Source organism: Hippichthys cyanospilos, chromosome 19 (genome assembly GCF_059441005.1).
Source record: "Hippichthys cyanospilos isolate Australia breed blue-spotted pipefish chromosome 19, RoL_Hcya_1.0, whole genome shotgun sequence".
In the NCBI taxonomy this organism is placed as follows: domain Eukaryota; kingdom Metazoa; phylum Chordata; class Actinopteri; order Syngnathiformes; family Syngnathidae; genus Hippichthys; species Hippichthys cyanospilos.
In genome coordinates this window covers 1,104,263-1,119,188 of record NC_142387.1, presented here as the reverse complement: position 1 = coordinate 1,119,188, position 14,926 = coordinate 1,104,263, and the positions used below count along the sequence as shown (strand labels likewise).

At 37.2% G+C, this 14,926-nt stretch overlaps 1 long non-coding RNA gene across 1 annotated transcript in view; it reads right to left on the bottom strand.

The window, feature by feature from the left end:
- Positions 1-14,607, bottom strand: part of LOC148407583 (uncharacterized) — a 52,527-nt gene extending 37,920 nt beyond the window's left edge. The window contains exon 1 of the long non-coding RNA XR_015863722.1: positions 14,223-14,607. This is a non-coding gene — a long non-coding RNA (uncharacterized LOC148407583). The remainder of the gene's footprint in view (positions 1-14,222) is intronic.
- Between the last annotated feature and the right edge of the window lie 319 nt (positions 14,608-14,926).

Genomic DNA, 14,926 nt, shown 5'->3' with positions numbered 1-14,926 from the left:
TTGAATGGTATGAATCTGTGAAGAAATATGAATACAAAGTTGAAAAACTGTAAAAAAGTTGAACTGTGGAATTTGAAGATGAATGAAAAACGGAAAAAGTTGAACTGGAGAATGATGTGAATCTGTGAAAAATTATGAATCCTACAAAGTTGAAAAACTGAGAAAAGTTGAACTGGAATAGTGTGAATCTGTGACATTAGGCCTAATGTTAAGTGAATGATGTGATTCAAAAACATGCAGGATATCAGCCCTCGAGGACTGGAGTTTTAAACTCCTGTTAATGAATGAGCTTATCATTTGAATGAGGTGGATTGAATGAGGTGGATTGTGGATTGATGTGAAACAGTGAAGAAATGTGAATAATACAGAGTTGAAAAACTGAAAAAAACTAAAACGTATGAATCAAGCTGAGTTAACCAAGCCAGATGCTGTACTAGGTGGAAGCAGTAGTGAAAGGTAATGAGACGTCTAATAAAATGTCCAAGATGGCCGCCCATGAGGGCAGATTGGAGTTGGTGTCTTCAGTGGTCTAAGATGGCCGCCCGATGGCAACATGGGAAATGGATTACTTTGTGTAACTAAACTATAGGTGTCAAACTCCAGTCTTCGAGGGCTTGTATCCTGCATGTTTTTGAATCACACCTGTAATGGAGGTGTCGGAGTAGCGTCCAAACTTGTGACCTCCTTGAAAGGACTGTACTTGACTGATTCAGAGGATCCTCAATCTTATCTGGTTGTCCGGCCAGAACATAAAGACGATGCACACTCTCATGCCACTCTTTATTTGTATATAATGTTCTATTTATTTATCTGGGTTGGTGTGTGTGTGTTTCTGTGTTTGTGTGTTCTGTGTGTGTTCTATGTTTGATTGTGGGTGTGTGGTCTCTGCAAAGGAGAGCAGAGAACATTCACTAAACATTGATAACTAACATAACTAACATTGTACAATATGTTACATCATATGCTCACATGACTCTATATTAGCTTAGAATAACATAAACAACACAGGCAAACATACCGTACAATGATAGGAAGAATGAATTCAACCCAATCGTTCCAAAATGTGCGTTAGGTAGGAAAGGGTTAATGGAGCCGAATAGATTTGAGTGGGCGGTGACGTCACTCCCTTACGGCGGAAGGATCATATTGGCACACACGGCAAACATGCGACAAACACGCACTTTTTTGTGGATGAAACTTTAACGTGAATACTAAAAGTGAAGTATGAAAAGTACGGTATATTTGCCTTTAGCAATTATACCAAACTTAGGTGCAATAACAACTTAGACATTAATGGACAAAGTGAAGCCGTGCAAACGTAAACATGTATCCAAAACCACGAACGGACAACATATTCAAACTGTACTTACATTCTCATGGACGCACGGAATAATAATGAAAGGAATGAGATAATCCACAGAATGATTGAAAGCAGAAAAAATGACTGTCCGTTACAACGATACCTGCCGACTGACCGCATACCTGCAAAACAACCTATGATAGTGTAAACAGAGTCCTGATTGGTAGTGGAGGAATGAAACACAACTTGTGATTAGTTGCTAGGCGGTTGCTAGGAAGATCACATGACCACAGGAGAAACATGTCCAGACGTAAATAGTAATAACAGAACGATTCAAACACGAAATCGTTAAGTATAATCAGAAACTTCTTAACAACACCATTCACTTAACATTAGACAATGTTTACGGTACAAAAACTTGAATTGTAGCTGAAAGTTGAACTGTAAACGTGAAACGCGATTTGCCCGAACCGGGACACGGACATGTTGAAGATGACAACTCTACCACTGGGCCACTGGGGGGCAGTGTAAGACCACACTAGGGAATGAAGTATTTTTGAACGTGAATCTATGAAGAACTACGAATAATACAAAGTTAAAAAACTGAAAAAAGTTCAACTGTGGAATGAAAAGATGAAATGAAAGTAAGAACAGTTTGAAAAGGCTAAATTCTTTAAATATGAATAGTATAAAAAACGTAAATTGTAGGAAAACGATGAATAGTTGAACCTTGAAAAATAAAAAAGCACTTCACGTGAATATGTGGAATGATATGAAGTTCGAACGGCATGAATTGGATGAACTGGGAAGGAATTGAAACCAAAAAAAAAATACTGAATTAACTGAAAAAAACACTGAATGTGTGAAAAGACACAGCGGGGATCGAACGCACGAACATTTAGTAGATATACGTCATCAGAACGTCTGAGCCACGGGAAATGACGAAACCGTGAACGCTTTAAAAGGAAGTAGGAAGAACGCTCCAATCACTTAACATTAGGCCGTTTTTACGGTACAAAAACTTAAATTGTAGGAAAACGATGAAAAGTTGAAACTTGAAAAATAGACCCGCACTAACTAAAAAAGACTCACACAACTAAAAAATGACGCAGCCTGGGATTGAACCCACGAACATGAAGTGCGAATGCCGTACACAAATCCCATGCGCCACCGAGACATAGGAAATATAGAAAACGTTAAAGTTTAAAAATAAAGCACGAAGACCAGCCCATTCACTTAACATTAGGCCATTTTTACGGTACAAAAACTTAAATTGTAGGAAAACGATGAAAAGTTGAAACTTGAAAAATAGACCCGCACTAAACATGAATATGTAGAATGATATGAAGTTTGAACGGCATGAATTGGATGAACTGGGAATGAGTTGAAACGTACCTAAAAAACGGTCGGAATAAAAAAAATAATAATAACTAGAAAAAGTGCAATTTCTGAAGAAATTGCGTGTGAAGGTGAAACCGTTGAAGGTTTGGGAGTTGAAAAGTGGAATGATGTGGAACGATTGAATGGTATGAATCTGTGAAGAAATATGAATACAAAGTTGAAAAACTGTAAAAAAGTTGAACTGTGGAATTTGAAGATGAATGAAAAACTGAAAAAGTTGAACTGGAGAATGATGTGAATCTGTGAAAAATTATGAATCCTACAAAGTTGAAAAACTGAGAAAAGTTGAACTGGAATAGTGTGAATCTGTGACATTAGGCCTAATGTTAAGTGAATGATGTGATTCAAAAACATGCAGGATATCAGCCCTCGAGGACTGGAGTTTTAAACTCCTGTTAATGAATGAGCTTATCATTTGAATGAGGTGGATTGAATGAGGTGGATTGTGGATTGATGTGAAACAGTGAAGAAATGTGAATAATACAGAGTTGAAAAACTGAAAAAAACTAAAACGTATGAATCAAGCTGAGTTAACCAAGCCAGATGCCGTACTAGGTGGAAGCAGTAGTGAGAGGTAATGAGACGTCTAATAAAATATCCAAGATGGCCGCCCATGAGGGCAGATTGGAGTTGGAGTCTTCAGTGGTCTAAGATGGCCGCCCGATGGCAACATGGGAAATGGATTACTTTGTGTAACTAAACTATAGGTGTCAAACTCCAGTCCTCGAGGGCTTGTATCCTGCATGTTTTTGAATCACACCTGTAATGGAGGTGTCGGAGTAGCGTCCAAACTTGTGACCTCCTTGAAAGGACTGTACTTGACTGATTCAGAGGATCCTCAATCTTATCAGGTTGTCCGGCCAGAACATAAAGACGATGCACACGCTCATGCCACTCTTTATTTGTATATAATGTTCTATTTATTTATCTGGGTTGGTGTGTGTGTGTTTCTGTGTTTGTGTGTTCTGTGTGTGTTCTATGTTTGATTGTGGGTGTGTGGTCTCTGCAAAGGAGAGCAGAGAACATTCACTAAACATTGATAACTAACATAACTAACATTGTACAATATGTTACATCATATGCTCACATGACTCTATATTAGCTTAGAATAACATAAACAACACAGGCAAACATACCGTACAATGATAGGAAGAATGAATTCAACCCAATCGTTCCAAAATGTGCGTTAGGTAGGAAAGGGTTAATGGAGCCGAATAGATTTGAGTGGGCGGTGACGTCACTCCCTTACGGCATAAGGATCACATTGGCACACACGGCAATCCTGCGACAAACACGCACATTTTGTGGATGAAACTTTAACGTGAATACTAAAAGTGAAGTATGAAAAGTACAGTATATCTGCCTTTAGCAATTATACCAAACTTAGGTGCAATAACAACTTAGACATTAATGGACAAAGTGAAGCAGTGCAAACGTAAACATGTATCCAAAACCACGAACGGACAACATATTCAAACTGTACTTACATTCTCATGGACGCACGGAATAATAATGAAAGGAATGAGATAATCCACAGAATGATTGAAAGCAGAAAAAATGACTGTCCGTTACAACGATACCTGCCGACTGACCCGTGAAAGAGCAAAACAACCTATGATAGTGTAAACAGAGTCCTGATTGGTAGTGGAGGAATGAAACATAACTTGTGATTAGTTGCTAGGCGGTTGCTAGGAAGATCACATGACCACAGGAGAAACATGTCCATACGTAAATAGTAATAACAGAACGATTCAAACACGAAATCGTTAAGTATAATCAGAAACTTCTTAACAACACCATTCACTTAACATTAGACAATTTTTACGGTACAAAAACTTGAATTGTAGCTGAAAGTTGAACTGTAAACGTGAAACGCGATTTGCCCGAACCGGGACACGGACATGTTGAAGATGACCACTCTACCATTGGGCCACTGGGGGGCAGTGTAAGACCACACTAGGGAATGAAGTATTTTTGAACGTGAATCTATGAAGAACTACGAATAATACAAAGTTAAAAAACTGAAAAAAGTTCAACTGTGGAATGAAAAGATGAAATGAAAGTAAGAACAGTTTGAAAAGGCTAAATTCTTTAAATATGAATAGTATAAAAAACGTAAATTGTAGGAAAACGATGAATAGTTGAACCTTGAAAAATAAAAAAACACTTCACGTGAATATGTGGAATGATATGAAGTTCGAACGGCATGAATTGGATGAACTGGGAAGGAATTGAAACAAAAAAAAAATACTGAATTAACTGAAAAAAAACACTGCATGTGTGAAAAGACACAGCGGGGATCGAACGCACGAACATGTAGTAGATATACGTCATCAGAACGTCTGAGCCACGGGAAATGACGAAACCGTGAACGCTTTAAAAGGAAGTAGGATGAACGCTCCAATCACTTAACATTAGGCCGTTTTTACGGTACAAAAACTTAAATTGTAGGAAAACGATGAATAGTTGAACCTTGAAAAATAAAAAAGCACTTCACGTGAATATGTGGAATGATATGAAGTTCGAACGGCATGAATTGGATGAACTGGGAAGGAATTGAAACCAAAAAAAAAATACTGAATTAACTGAAAAAAACACTGAATGTGTGAAAAGACACAGCGGGGATCGAACGCACGAACATGTAGTAGATATACGTCAACAGAACGTCTGAGCCACGGGAAATGACGAAACCGTGAACGCTTTAAAAGGAAGTAGGAAGAACGCTCCAATCACTTAACATTAGGCCGTTTTTACGGTACAAAAACTTAAATTGTAGGAAAACGATTAAAAGTTGAAACTTGAAAAATAGACCCGCACTAACTAAAAAAGACTCACACAACTAAAAAATGACGCAGCCTGGGATTGAACCCACGAACATGAAGTGCGAATGCCGTACACAAATCCCATGCGCCACCGAGACATAGGAAATATCGAAAACGTTAAAGTTTAAAAATAAAGCACGAAGACCAGCCCATTCACTTAACATTAGGCCATTTTTACGGTACAAAAACTTAAATTGTAGGAAAACGATGAAAAGTTGAAACTTGAAAAATAGACCCGCACTAAACATGAATATGTAGAATGATATGAAGTTTGAACGGCATGAATTGGATGAACTGGGAATGAGTTGAAACGTACCTAAAAAACGGTCGGAATAAAAAAAATAATAATAATAACTAGAAAATGTGCAATTTCTGAAGAAATTGCGTGTGAAGGTGAAACCGTTGAAGGTTTGGGAGGTGAAAAGTGGAATTACGTGGAACGATTGAATGGTGTGAATCTGTGAAGAAATATGAATACAAAGTTGAAAAACTGAATAAAAGTTGAACTGTGGAATTTGAAGATATGAATGAAAAACTGAAAAAGTTGAACTGGAGAATGAAGTGAATCTGTGAAAAATTATGAATCCGACAAAGTTGAAAAACTGAGAAACTGAAAAAAAAAACGAATGTTTGAATCGTAAAAAAGTGTGGATGATCCGAAGTAAAAGCAGAAGAGAAAATACAAAGTTTTTCAACTTTGTATTATTCACAATGCTTCACTGTTTCAAGCAATCCACAATCCACCTCATTCAAATCCACCTCATTCAAATGATTAGCTCATTATCAGGAGTTAAAAAATGATGCCTAAGCAAACTTTTCAGTTTTTTTAGTGCTTGAAATATGAATAAAACAAAGTTGAAAACTGAAAAACTGAAAAAAACTGAATGTATGAATCAAGCTGAGTTCACCAAGCCAGATGCTGTACTAGGTGGAAGCAGAAGTGACAGGTAATGAGACGTCTAAGAAAATATCCAAGATGGCCGCCCATGAGGGCAGATGGGAGTTGGAGTCTTCAGTGGTCTAAGATGGCCGCCCGACGGCATCATGGGAAATGGTGTACTTTGTGTAATTAAACTGTAGGTTTCAAACTCCAGTCCTCGAGGGCTTGTATCCTGCATGTTTTTGAATCACAGCATTCACTTAACATTAGGCCATTTTTTACGGTAGAAAAACTTGAATTTTAGCTGAAAGTTGAACTGTGGTATAATGGTAATGTGAAGAAATATGAATAATACAAAGTTGAAAAATTGAACAAAGTTGAACTGTGGAATGATGTGAATGTGTGAAAAAATATGAATAACACAAAGTTGAAAACTGAAAAAAATCCGAATGTTTTAATCTTAAAAAAGTGTGGATGATCCGAATTAAAAGCAGAAGAGAAAAAACAACTGTAAACGTGAAACGCGATTTGCCCGAACCGGGACACGGACACGTTGAAGATGACAACTCTACCACTGGGCCACTGGGGGGCGGTGTCAGACCACACTGTAAAAAAGCTTTCTATAAAGGGAATGATGTTTGAAGGTGAATCTGTGAAGTATTACGAATAATACAAAGTTAAAAAAACTGAGAAAAGTTCAACTGTCGAATGAAAAGTAAGATGAAATGAAAGTAAGAACAGTTTGAAAAGGCTAAATTCTTTAAATATGAATAGTATAAAAAACGTAAATTGTAGGAAAACGATGAATAGTTGAACCTTGAAAAATACAAAAGCACGGCATGAACGGCATGAATTGGATTAACTGGGAAGGAGTTGAAAGCAAAAGAAAATACGGAATTAAATGAAAAAAAAAAACACTGAATGTGCGAAAAGACGCAGCCTGGGATTGAACCCACGAACATGAAGTGCGAATGCAGTACACAAATCCCATGAGCCACTGGGACATAGGAAACGCGGAAACCGTTAAAGTTTAAAAATAAAGTACGAAGACCACCCCATTCACTTAACATTAGGCCATTTTTACGGTACAAAAACTTAAATTGTAGGAAAACGATGAAAAGTTGAAACTTGAAAAATAGACCCGCACTAAACATGAATATGTGGAATGATATGAAGTTTGAACGGCATGAATTGGATGAACTGGGAAAGAGTTGAAACGTACCTAAAAAACGGTCGGAATAAAAAAAATAATAATAATAATAAAGGTGGAGAAAAACATAAGTGTGAAGGTTTCACCTTCACACAACTAGAAAATGTGCAATTCCTGAAGAAATTGCGTGTGAAGGTGAAACTGTTGAAGGTTTGGGAGTTGAAAAGTGAAATGATGTGGAACGATTGAATGTGTGAATCTGTGAAGAAATATGAATACAAACTTGAAAAACTGAAAAAAAGTTGAACTGTGGAATTTGAAGATGAATGAAAAACTGAAAAAAGTTGAACTGTAGAATGATGTGAATCTGTGAAGACTGTGAATCTGTGAGAAACTGAAAAAAAAACGAATGTTTGAATCATAAAAAAGTGTGGATGATCCGAAGTAAAAGCAGAAGAGAAAATACAAAGTTTTTCAACTTTGTATTATTCACATTTCTTCACTGTTTCACATCAATCCACAATCCACCTCATTCAAATGATTAGCTCATTAACAGAAGTTTAAAAATGATCCCTAATCAAACTTTTTCAGTTTTTTTACTGCTTGAAATATGAATACTACAAAGTTGAAAAACTGAAAAAAACTGAATGTATGAATCAAGCTGAGTTCACCAAGCCAGATGCTGTACTAGGTGGAAGCAGTAGTGAGAGGTAATGAGACAGCTAAGAAAATATCCAAGATGGCCGCCCATGAGGGCAGATGGGAGTTGGAGTCTTCGGTGGTCTAAGATGGCCGCCCGATGGCATCATGGGAAATGGAGTACTTTGTGTAACTAAACTATAGGTGTCAAACTCCAGTCCTCGAGGGCTTGTATCCTGCATGTTTTTGAATCATACCATTCACTTAACATCAGGCCATTTTTACGGTAGAAAAACTTGAATTGTAGCTGAAAGTTGAACTGTGGAATAATGTTAATGTGAAGAAATATGAATAATACAAAGTTGAACTGTGGAATGATGTGAATGTGTGAAAAAATATGAATAACACAAAGTTGAAAACTGAAAAAAAAAAAACGAATGTTTGAATTATAAAATGTGTGGATGATCCGAATTAAAAGCAGAAGAGAAAAAACAACTGTAAACGTGAAACGCGATTTGCCCGAACCGGGGCACGGACATGTTGAAGATGACAACTCTACCACTGGGCCACGGGGGGGGGGCGGTGTCAGACCACACTGTGAAAGCTTTAAATAAAGAGAATGACTTATGTTTGAACGTGAATCTGTGAAGATTTACGAATAATACAAAGTTTAAAAAACTGAGAAAAGTTCAACTGTGGAATGAAAAGTAAGATGAAATGAAAGTAAGAACAGTTTGAAAAGGCTAAATTCTTTAAATATGAACAGTATAAAAAACGTGAATTGTAGGAAAACGATGAATAGTTGAACCTTGAAAAATACAAAAGCACTACACGTGAATATGTGGAATGATATGAAGTTTGAACGGCATGAATTGGATGAACTGGGAAGGAGTTGAAACCAAAAGAAAATACGGAATTAACTGAAAAAAAACACTGAATGTGTGAAAACCCATTATCAGGAGTTTAAAAATGATCCCTAATCAAACTTTTTCAGTTTTTTTACTGCTTGAAATATGAATAATACAAAGTTGAAAAACTGAAAAAAACTGAATGTATGAATCAAGCTGAGTTCACCAAGCCAGATGCTGTACGAGGTGGAAGCAGAAGTGAGAGGTCATGAGACGTCTAAGAAAATATCCAAGATGGCCGCCCATGAGGGCAGATGGGAGTTGGAGTCTTCAGTGGTCTAAGATGGCCGCCCGATTGCATCATGGGAAATGGTGTACTTTGTGTAACTAAACTGTAGGTGTCAAGCTCCAGTCCTCGAGGGCTTGTATCCTGCATGTTTTTGAATCACACCATTCACTTAACATTAGGCCATTTTTTACGATAGAAAAACTTGAATTGTAGCTGAAAGATGAATAATGTTAATGTGAAGAAATCTGAATAATACAAAGTTGAAAAATTGAAAAAAGTTGAACTGTGGAATGATGTGAATGTGTGAACAAATATGAATAACACAAAGTTCGAAACTAAAAAAAAACGAATGTTTGAATTATAAAAAAAAGTGTGGATGATCCGAACTAAAAGCAGAAGAGAAAAAACAACTGTAAACGTGAAACGCGATTTGCCCGAACGGGACACGGACATGTTGAAGATGACAACTCTAACACTCGGCCACTGGGGGGCGGTGTCAGACCACACTGTGAAAGCTTTAAATAAAGGGAATGAAGTATGTTTGAACGTGAATCTGTGAAGTATTACGAATAATACAAAGTTAAAAAAACTGAAAAAAGTTCAACTGTGGAATGAAAAGTAAGATGAAATGAAAGTAAGAACAGTTTGAAAAGGCTAAATTCTTTAGTATTCTTTAGGGAGTTGAAAAGTGGAATGATGTGGAACGATTGAATGGTGTGAATCTGTGAATAAATATGAATACAAAGTTGAAAAACTGTAAAAAAGTTGAACTGTGGAATTTGAAGATGAATGAAAAACTGAAAAAGTTGAACTGGAGAATGATGTGAATCTGTGAAAAATTATGAATCCTACAAAGTTGAAAAACTGAGAAAAGTTGAACTGGAATAGTGTGAATCTGTGACATTAGGCCTAATGTTAAGTGAATGATGTGATTCAAAAACATGCAAGATATCAGCCCTCGAGGACTGGAGTTTTAAACTCCTGTTAATGAGCTTATCATTTGAATGAGGTGGATTGAATGAGGTGGATTGTGGATTGATGTGAAACAGTGAAGAAATGTGAATAATACAGAGTTGAAAAACTGAAAAAAACTAAAACGTATGAATCAAGCTGAGTTAACCAAACCAGATGCTGTACTAGGTGGAAGCAGTAGTGAAAGGTAATGAGACGTCTAATAAAATGTCCAAGATGGCCGCCCATGAGGGCAGATTGGAGTTGGAGTCTTCAGTGGTCTAAGATGGCCGCCCGATGGCAACATGGGAAATGGATTACTTTGTGTAACTAAACTATAGGTGTCAAACTCCAGTCTTCGAGGGCTTGTATCCTGCATGTTTTTGAATCACACCTGTAATGGAGGTGTCGGAGTAGCGTCCAAACTTGTGACCTCCTTGAAAGGACTGTACTTGACTGATTCAGAGGATCCTCAATCTTATCAGGTTGTCCGGCCAGAACATAAAGACGATGCACACTCTCATGCCACTCTTTATTTGTATATAATGTTCTATTTATTTATCTGGGTTGGTGTGTGTGTGTTTCTGTGTTTGTGTGTTCTGTGTGTGTTCTATGTTTGATTGTGGGTGTGTGGTCTCTGCAAAGGAGAGCAGAGAACATTCACTAAACATTGATAACTAACATAACTAACATTGTACAATATGTTACATCATATGCTCACATGACTCTATATTAGCTTAGAATAACATAAACAACACAGGCAAACATACCGTACAATGATAGGAAGAATGAATTCAACCCAATCGTTCCAAAATGTGCGTTAGGTAGGAAAGAGTTAATGGAGCCGAATAGATTTGAGTGGGCGGTGACGTCACTCCCTTACGGCGGAAAGATCACATTGGCACACACGGCAAACAAGCGACAAATAGGCACATTTTGTGGATGAAACTTTAACGTGAATACTAAAAGTGAAGTATGAAAAGTACGGTATATCTGCCTTTAGCAATTATACCAAACTTAGGTGCAATAACAACTTAGACATTAATGGACAAAGTGAAGCAGTGCAAACGTAAACATGTATCCAATACCACGAACGGACAACATATTCAAACTGTACTTACATTCTCATGGACGCACGGAATAATAATGAAAGGAATGAGATAATCCACAGAATGATTGAAAGCAGAAAAAATGACTGTCCGTTACAACGATACCTGCCGACTACCGGTGAAAGAGCAAAACAACCTATGATAGTGTAAACAGAGTCCTGATTGGTAGTGGAGGAAAGAAACACAACTTGTGATTAGTTGCTAGGCGGTTGCTAGGAAGATCACATGACCACAGGAGAAACATGTCCAGACGTAAATAGTAATAACAGAACGATTCAAACACGAAATCGTTAAGTATAATCAGAAACTTCTTAACAACACCATTCACTTAACATTAGACAATGTTTACGGTACAAAAACTTGAATTGTAGCTGAAAGTTGAACTGTAAACGTGAAACGCGATTTGCCCGAACCGGGACACGGACATGTTGAAGATGACAACTCTACCACTGGGCCACTGGGGGGCAGTGTAAGACCACACTAGGGAATGAAGTATTTTTGAACGTGAATCTATGAAGAACTACGAATAATACAAAGTTAAAAAACTGAAAAAAGTTCAACTGTGGAATGAAAAGATGAAATGAAAGTAAGAACAGTTTGAAAAGGCTAAATTCTTTAAATATGAATAGTATAAAAAACGTAAATTGTAGGAAAACGATGAATAGTTGAACCTTGAAAAATAAAAAAGCACTTCACGTGAATATGTGGAATGATATGAAGTTCGAACGGCATGAATTGGATGAACTGGGAAGGAATTGAAACCAAAAAAAAAATACTGAATTAACTGAAAAAAACACTGAATGTGTGAAAAGACACAGCGGGGATCGAACGCACGAACATGTAGTAGATATACGTCAACAGAACGTCTGAGCCACGGGAAATGACGAAACCGTGAACGCTTTAAAAGGAAGTAGGAAGAACGCTCCAATCACTTAACATTAGGCCGTTTTTACGGTACAAAAACTTAAATTGTAGGAAAACGATTAAAAGTTGAAACTTGAAAAATAGACCCGCACTAACTAAAAAAGACTCACACAACTAAAAAATGACGCAGCCTGGGATTGAACCCACGAACATGAAGTGCGAATGCCGTACACAAATCCCATGCGCCACCGAGACATAGGAAATATCGAAAACGTTAAAGTTTAAAAATAAAGCACGAAGACCAGCCCATTCACTTAACATTAGGCCATTTTTACGGTACAAAAACTTAAATTGTAGGAAAACGATGAAAAGTTGAAACTTGAAAAATAGACCCGCACTAAACATGAATATGTAGAATGATATGAAGTTTGAACGGCATGAATTGGATGAACTGGGAATGAGTTGAAACGTACCTAAAAAACGGTCGGAATAAAAAAAATAATAATAATAATAACTAGAAAATGTGCAATTTCTGAAGAAATTGCGTGTGAAGGTGAAACCGTTGAAGGTTTGGGAGTTGAAAAGTGGAATGATGTGGAACGATTGAATGGTGTGAATCTGTGAAGAAATATGAATACAAAGCTGAAAAACTGAAAAAAAGTTGAACTGTGGAATTTGAAGATGAATGAAAAACTGAAAAAAAGTTGAACTGTAGAATGATTTGAATCTGTGAAAAATTATGAATCCTACATAGTTAACAAACTGAGAAAAGTTGAACTGGAATAATGTGAATCTGTGACATTAGGCCTAATGTTAAGTGAATGACGTGATTCAAAAACATGCAGGATATCAGCCCTCGAGGACTGGAGTTTTAAACTCCTGTTAATGAGCTTATCATTTGAATGAGGTGGATTGAATGAGGTGGATTGTGGATTGATGTGAAACAGTGAAGAAATGTGAATAATACAGAGTTGAAAAACTGAAAAAAACTAAAACGTATGAATCAAGCTGAGTTAACCAAGCCAGATGCTGTACTAGGTGGAAGCAGTAGTGAAAGGTAATGAGACGTCTAATAAAATGTCCAAGATGGCCGCCCATGAGGGCAGATTGGAGTTGGAGTCTTCAGTGGTCTAAGATGGCCGCCCGATGGCAACATGGGAAATGGATTACTTTGTGTAACTAAACTATAGGTGTCAAACTCTAGTCCTCGAGGGCTTGTATCCTGCATGTTTTTGAATCACACCTGTAATGGAGGTGTCGGAGTAGCGTCCAAACTTGTGACCTCCTTGAAAGGACTGTACTTGACTGATTCAGAGGATCCTCAATCTTATCAGGTTGTCCGGCCAGAACATAAAGACGATGCACACTCTCATGCCACTCTTTATTTGTATATAATGTTCTATTTATTTATCTGGGTTGGAGTGTGTGTGTTTCTGTGTTTGTGTGTTCTGTGTGTGTTCTATGTTTGATTGTGGGTGTGTGGTCTCTGCAAAGGAGAGCAGAGAACATTCACTAAACATGATAACTAACATAACTAACATTGTACAATATGTTACATCATATGCTCACATGACTCTATATTAGCTTAGAATAACATAAACAACACAGGCAAACATACCGTACAATGATAGGAAGAATGAATTCAACCCAATCGTTCCAAAATGTGCGTTAGGTAGGAAAGGGTTAATGGAGCCGAATAGATTTGAGTAGGCGGTGACGTCACTCCCTTACGAAGTAAGGATCACATTGGCACACACGGCAAACACGCGACAAACACGCACATTTTGTGGATGAAACTTTAACGTGAATACTAAAAGTGAAGTATGAAAAGTACGGTATATTTGCCTTTAGCAATTATACCAAACTTAGGTGCAATAACAACTTAGACATTAATGGACAAAGTGAAGCAGTGCAAACGTAAACATGTATCCAAAACCACGAACGGACAACATATTCAAACTGTACTTACATTCTCATGGACGCACGGAATAATAATGAAAGGAATTAGATAATCCACAGAATGATAGAAAGCAGAAAAAATGACTGTCCGTTACAACGATACCTGCCGACTGACCCGTGAAAGAGCAAAACAACCTATGATAGTGTAAACAGAGTCCTGATTGGTAGTGGAGGAATGAAACATAACTTGTGATTAGTTGCTAGGCGGTTGCTAGGAAGATCACATGACCACAGGAGAAACATGTTCATACGTAAATAGTAATAACAGAACGATTCAAACACGAAATCGTTAAGTATAATCAGAAACTTCTTAACAACACCATTCACTTAACATTAGACAATTTTTACGGTACAAAAACTTGAATTGTAGCTGAAAGTTGAACTGTAAACGTGAAACGCGATTTGCCCGAACCGGGACACGGACATGTTGAAGATGACAACTCTACCATTGGGCCACTGGGGGGCAGTGTAAGACCACACTAGGGAATGAAGTATTTTTGAACGTGAATCTATGAAGAACTACGAATAATACAAAGTTAAAAAACTGAAAAAAGTTCAACTGTGGAATGAAAAGATGAAATGAAAGTAAGAACAGTTTGAAAAGGCTAAATTCTTTAAATATGAATAGTATAAAAAACGTAAATTGTAGGAAAACGATAAATAGTTGAACCTTGAAAAATAAAAAAGCACTTCACGTGAATATGTGGAATGATA